The sequence below is a fragment of the Dendrobium catenatum genome, unplaced genomic scaffold (assembly GCF_001605985.2).
Source record: "Dendrobium catenatum unplaced genomic scaffold, ASM160598v2 fragScaff_scaffold_1043, whole genome shotgun sequence".
NCBI lineage: Eukaryota > Viridiplantae > Streptophyta > Magnoliopsida > Asparagales > Orchidaceae > Dendrobium > Dendrobium catenatum.
The window spans coordinates 10,201-17,383 of NW_021319505.1; positions in this window are offsets into that span (position 1 = coordinate 10,201).

The following is a 7,183-nucleotide window of genomic DNA, read 5'->3' on the forward strand; positions in this document are numbered from 1 at the left end:
GGTTGAATTTCAAATTTAAATATTTTTTGGATTTTTGTGGGTATTTTAGGTGGAGCTATGGACTTTGTATATTTGGGAGACATTTGAAAATGTTTGTGAACCCCTCCGGTTGAAATCTGCATTCAACACGGCCATCATCGAGGTGTTCGGGGTCATTTCTCTTTTATTGATTGAATCTTATTGACTCTATCTGGCTGTCAACAGAAGATCGGGTTTCATGGGTTTCGTGCATTTATTAGTGAATTCTCTTGATTGTAGACCTTGAAGGCCTAATATGAATGTGTTAAAACAAATATTCTGGTCGCCACGGCCACATATTTGTTTGATGATTCGAGCCCTGTCGACTTTTATTGACCCGTATAGAAGGATCAGGTTCGAACTTGAATTCACTTATTGACCCGCACAACTTCCCTAGACGTCACACGTGTACCAATAACACGCTCGCCGGGGCCCATGCGAGTGTTCGGGGGCATTTTATAATTGAACCATGTCCACTCCTTTTATCTTCTTAGGAGGATCGGGTTCAAAATTTGACAACCCGCGCAGCATCCCTAGACGTCACGTGTATTTCTATAACATGCTCGCTGGGGCCCATGCGAGTTTGTGATTGCTTTTACCCCTTTTAGTGTACCTATGTGTATACAAACTACTGTGTACATGCGGGGGAACTTTGAAAGTAGTTGTAGACACCTTCTGTCCGCTTGTATAGGAGTTGCGGATTCGATGGCGTGACGTTGTAGTTGTGGACGCCTTATGTCTGCTTGTACGAATGTTGCAGATCCGGTGGCATGGCGTAGCAGCTTCTGGATTGAGTTGTTTACTGCTTTGTACAGGTAGACTGTCGTGCACTATTCGTTGTTTTCTGCAGGTGGATCATGGTGCACTAACTAATCTCCTGCCTTTGGTCGTAGGAGCTTACACTTATTGTGGTCTTTTGACATTTTGCTCGTATATGACATTTAATACATATGATGGGTCCCCCACGACGGTCTGCAGATGGTTGTACTTGCTACAATTTGACCATCTTTGTTCGTGAAAAATTACTGTATTTGATCACCATTGAATTGTTATTGATTGTAGGAGTGTCATTGTTCTTGCATCCTACCCACCTTTCATCAATCTCAGGTGGGATTTGATGATTGTATTTGTTGTAGATCAAATCTCCTTTGTTTGTAGAAGACATATACATTTATTTTCCACTACTTTATGATAGGATATATAGACATCCTAACACTTGGTAGACTCTTTGCATTCTCCTTGCAAATTACATGTTGTGTGCATAGTGGGTCCTCCTATTGACCTCCAATATCGCCTTCTTCAATCAACAAGCGTTCGTAGGGATTGTTGTAGGAGATTCCAATAGTATATGTAGGAGGGATACCCGTGCATTCTGCAGCCATTCGCTATTCTCGTAGGTACGATGCTCCCGATCTCATAGGGGCTGTTGTAAAAGTCCATTACAATCTTTGTTTATACACCTTGAGGTCGTAGTGTGCCTGCTTGTACTTTGATTGTCGTATATCTTGTAGGAGAGCGGGGCACTCATTTTCAATCAAATGACATTGATTGTGTTATCCGCCTTTATTTGTAAGCATTTCATGCTGCATATTGACTGCTATGATTTGCAAAAGTCCCTTACATTTGTTTGACATTGAACTGTCACTTTTTGTGGTTACGTCACTTGATAGTTCTTGCATCTTGATCATCAAGCAAGTTGTACTTGAAACTTTGGTTTGAGTTGGAACCTTTGTATGATTGTTCAGATCAAGTTCGGATCGAGCTTGAGTTCAAGTCTCCTGAAATCTTGTTCAATTCATGTTAGAGTTCACTTGAGTGCGAATTAGCTGCGCAAGTTTATTAGTCCCTTGTTTTCAATCCGGTTCGAGTTCAAAGTACATGTTCAAGCGCTTGTTTAGGAGCTTCTGAAGTCCTTGCAAGTTCAATTATAAGTTCAAATTGCTTTGGATTTGGGTTCCAATTTTGATTTTATTTTATTTGAATTTGGCCTTTAGAAATCATTTTTGAGTTTTGGTTCTGGTTTAGGTTCCCAAGTCCACTGTTCAAGTTCATCTGACTTCTAGTCCCAGTGCATGTCCTTTTTTGAGTTCAAACAGGTACGAGTGCAGCAACATTTCACCCAAAATTTCGGCAGCCTCCCGGCGTCTCTCCCGTCTAGGGGAAAACTACGAGAAAACCGGGCCTTTCCCACCACGCGCAATAAAGGCGTGTATGGTAGGTGTCCTCTGACGAGAACACCACAGCCGTGATTTTTTGTTCCTCCCACCACGCGCAATAAAGGCGTGTATGAGGTCTTTGACAGTACCTGTTTAAAAGACACAATTTGTTTTTCCCCCGCTCGGGGGTACTTATAACTGACCCAGCTTCGCTGTAGGTGCCGCACCGGGGTCCCTTCCCACCACGCGCAATAAAGGCGTGTATAGGCGATTTTCCGGTGTGCCACGAACGCCGAAGTAGAGTTTAGGCGATTGGTCGCTTCGTCGTAAGCATCAGACCGGCGTCCCATCCCACCACGCGCAATAAAGGCGTGTATAGGAGTTTTTTCGGTCTGCTGCAAACAACAACGCGAGAATCTGAGTTTAGAGAGTTCGTACCTTCGCGGGCTTTGACGGTACCTGTTTAAAAATGCACAGTTTTCTTTCCCCCCACTCGGGGGTACTTATGAGTGACCCCGCCTCGTCGTAGGCGTCGGACCGGGGTCCCATTCCACCACGCGCAATAAAGGCGTGTATAGGCGATTTTCCGGTCCGCCGCTAACTCCGAGGGCGAGAATCTGAGTTTAAGAGATTTCGTACCTTCGTAGGGTTGTCGGTGTTAGCTCGAGGATCGAGGGAGAGAAGCATTTATTAATTATAATCAATATTAATTGTAATAATAATTAATTAATTATAATCCATAATTAATTATTAATTATTGATTAACTAAAATTAGTAAATAAATCACAATTATGATTAACTAAGTGCGTGAAAGGGAGAAAGTTACCTTCCACTGTGAGCTCCCGTCGCCGTGTCCGATCAAAATGTCGTGGTTTCTGATCCAGCAGAGAGGAACAACGCCGGAGGGGAAGAGGTAGGTCGGCTTCTCCCTTTCTCTCTCTCTCTCTCTTTCTCTCTATCTCTCTCTGTCTCTCGGGCTGAAGAAGCAAAGGAGGGGCGACGGGATGCGATCAAGTGGAAGCAGTGAGTGTCGTGGAGGGGAGGGAAGAGCGAATGGAAGTGGAACGAGCAGGAATTCGTTCGGTATTTAAAGACGAGAAAGGGGCAACGATCGAGAGCTGGATTTCGGCAGGGATTGCGGAAGATTTTGCGAAGAAGTTATTGTTTCGGGGCCGGATGAATAGTATTTTACGGGATTTCTGCACGGATTCGGCTGGATTCCTGGATCTTTCGGGCAAAGTATGATTTTGAGCCTTTCTCTCTTTTTTTTTTTTGGATATAGTATACAGGTCAACAGGTGATAAGAGGGGAGAGGGCAAAAGAGAATCTAGAGAGAGAAAGTAGAGAGAAGGCAAGAGTAAAGAGGGGAGTTTCAGAGAGAATTTAAGGAGAGAAAAAAGGAGAGAGTGGGAGATATGATTCTCTATTAGAGATAGAGTGAGGGTTAGAGGGAGAGATAAAGATAGGAAGGGGATTCCCAGTCGGCGGCTGGGTTAATGGCTGACTAAGGGAAGATTGGGCGGATTTGTGAGTGGAGGTTGCAGGGAGGTGAGAAGGCCTGCCAACACCTAGGTTGGAGAGCGTTCATGGAAAGGAGAGCTGAGGTTGATGACAAGTTCAATTTTGGCTAGTGGAGAGGAGGAGATGAAGGCATGTGAGTTTTTTGGCAGCCTGAGGTGATGAACGACAACTTTTTGTTGGAATTGAAGGTGGTGGTACGTCAAGAGGAGTAGGCAAGCTCGACTAGGGGATCGACTGGGTGAGGTGAGGAAGGCCGGTGGTTTAGTTAGATGGAGAGAAGCTACAAGGACAAGAAGGAGATAGGAAGCAGATGTTCGATTGTGTGAGTAGAAGAAGTGTGTCTGCCTAGTCACGTGAACAAGAATGAAGAGAGGGAGATGCATGTGTGAGTTTAAGTTTGGCCCTTTATTTTTTATTATATTATATTTTTCTGTGTCGGGTTTGGGTAGCTTTGGGCAGAGATAAGATGTAGGAATAAGCTGGGATGGAAGGAATTTTTCTTAATGCAAAAAAAAGTAAATCGATCGCTCCAATGATTTCTCATGCAACCCGAAATACGTATAGTAGCCTCGCGCACAGATAAACCACCTTTTTCTCGCGAACAACGAAGACAATTTGGGTATCTTTTTTAAGTAATTTTGACGTTCTGGATGCAATGACGAAGTCCTTTCTCAAAGAGGCGATGCTGCGCAACATTGCATCTATAGTCCATTTTTCATCGCGGTCGCTAGAATTGATCGCGAGAGATCCCTTTTATGTATTTTCGACATTTTGAACGCAACAACGTAGTTCATTGGCAATCAGGATACACTTGGGAAATTTTGCACAGCGTTGCATCCGTAGACAGTCTTGTTTGCTGTCGCTTGATCGATCGCCATGAATGTTTCTTCTTAGATGAATTTAACATTTTGGACACATCACAACACTCTATTATCACAAATGGACTATGTTTGAGTAATTTCATGCAGCATTGAGGTGCTTGAACTCGCTATGCTGAATTGTGAGCATGCTACCTGTGAAGTTGAGTTTGTTGATTGTTGTTCTCATCATACTTGCTCAAATCAATTTTAGAGCATAGGTGGAGTTCAAGACCACACAATCAAAATCATGATTTGCAGATCTTCATACTACAACACATAATCAAAAGAAGCCCTAGTTTTCGACTCTAAGTTCAAATCTAGCAAGCAATGGTTGCCACCAATTTCGAAGAGTTGGTCCATTTTTATTATAATTATTTCCTGTCATAACAAATTAGAAATCCTAGTTATACAATGAACAATTATAACTCAATCTAGTTACTTTAGCTATTTTTCTGAATCAACAAGATCCATCTCTACCTCAAAATGCAAGAATGGTTACAATCTAATGAATGGAAGTTTAGTGAGGCACTTCTATAGTACACATGGTTGAAAAAATAATCAACCTCCAGGCATGGAATAAATCCAAGTAAATAAAGCCTCGATTAAGGAAGAACTATTATGATTCTATGTTAAAATCAAAGAATTGTTTGACTCACCAGTAATTTGATACATCTTGGAAGTAAAACAACAAATAAAAAAGAAGAGCAACATAGGAACACAAAGATAAGGCTGATTTTCTTATTTCTCTTCAACAAATAATGAAAGATACTATTGATTTACTATTCGAGATCTAGATCAGCTCTCCTACAAGCTCTAGACACCGTTATAAACTCACAACAAACACTAGAAAAATAAACTCAACAATATCATCCCTAGACCATAGATAAACTCCCCCTTAAATAGCCCTAGAACAAAATAACAAAAATTAAAACATTCCTAATCAGTATAAACATAATTTGGAAAACCTTTCTAAATAAATAGAACATTCCTAATTAACATAAATATAATTTAGGAAACCTTCCTAAATAATTAAACATGATTTAAGAAATCTTTCTAAAAAACATGATTTAAGAAATCTTTCTAAAAAAACATGATTTAAAAAGTTTTTCTAAATAATTATACATGATTTAAGAAACTTTCCTAAACAATTAAATACTTCATAAATAACATAAACAGAATCAGGAAACTTTCCTAAACAACATCTGATGAGGACATCAGAAGATCAACGGCTGCGATCTAGAGTTTATTTTATTTTTTGATGTCTTATGTACTAGTTTATCTTATATTACTGTTTTTCCCATTTTACCCTTATGAGTGATCAAGTGGTGTTGTTGCCCGAAGGGCATTTTAATCTTAGCTATTTTTCTTTTCATGAGGCCTATTTAAATGCTAGCTTTCTTGTATTGAAGGATGATGAATATTGAATGAAATTTTATTTTCTTTGCTTGATCTCTAAGTGAGTTCATGGGAGGAGAGACTCTAAGGCCTAGGGTGAAAGCAATACCCATCAACCTTTGGAGGAGTCCAATGTTCGCGGTTTTACGATCTCTTCGTGAGTTCTTAGATCTTTATTTTAGTTTCCATCTTCCCTACCCACCTTCCATCCATACCCACCATCCAACAACCACCCTAATCCCGAGCTCCACCACTGCATACACCTCGACTCCAATCCTACCTTCTAGAAGCACCAAATTCCCCTCTCCAAACGGCGGATAAACTCTCCCCTCCTTACACATGACGTCATCCCCTCTAAGCCCCCATTGCCGCCGGCCTCCCCATTGGATCCACCTCCATTATGACAATTTAAATTGTCATAATTCCCTTCCTAAATTAGCTCAATGAAAAAAGAAAAGTAATGACCATTGTTTGAAATTTGAAGTTCAAATTTCAAATACTTTCCTTATTTGGAACTTTACAAATAAGGAAAGTTTTTAAATTTCAATCCGATTTAATTTTAAATTAAAGATGGTTGTTTATTCTCTTTTCTATGTAGCAAACCTCGTTTGGAAACTTATTAAAATCTTCCCCATACTCCTCCCCTCATGATGCCGCCGGCCACCCATTAATGGGCTAAATCCTATTGCTTCCTAATAAGGCTTCATCCCACTTGAATTTGAATTCGAAATTCAAATTAAATCCCGCCAAATCACTTTAAATTTGAAATAAATCTCAGATTTAATTCCCACTTGCAATTTATGCCTTGGTCCATATTCATTGAATGTGGACACAATCTTTCCCCCCTCTCCTTAGGCCGTCCCCTTCCCCCTCTCTCTCTCTCTTGCCTCATTAAATCACCTCCCACAAATTGCTTCAATCAACCTCTAATTACGGAATGACTTTCCCACCTTTCTATGTTATTTGGGGATTCAAAATTCAAAACCTGGCTCCTAAAACCTGCTCTAAATTGCTATCCAGCAATTTTTTTACTTAGAAACTGCTGTCCGGGAAACTCCAACCAGCCATAGTGCTGCCAAGTCTGCTCCTGTTTGCTGACCAGCACTACTCTAAGTACTGTCCCAGAGATTTCTGCAACCCTTTTCCTTCTGTCCAGCTGATTGGTGAAGCCCCAAGTGTCGTTTACTACCCAGGGATTGCCAAAGTGCTGTCCCAAACAGCCAGAAAATTCGT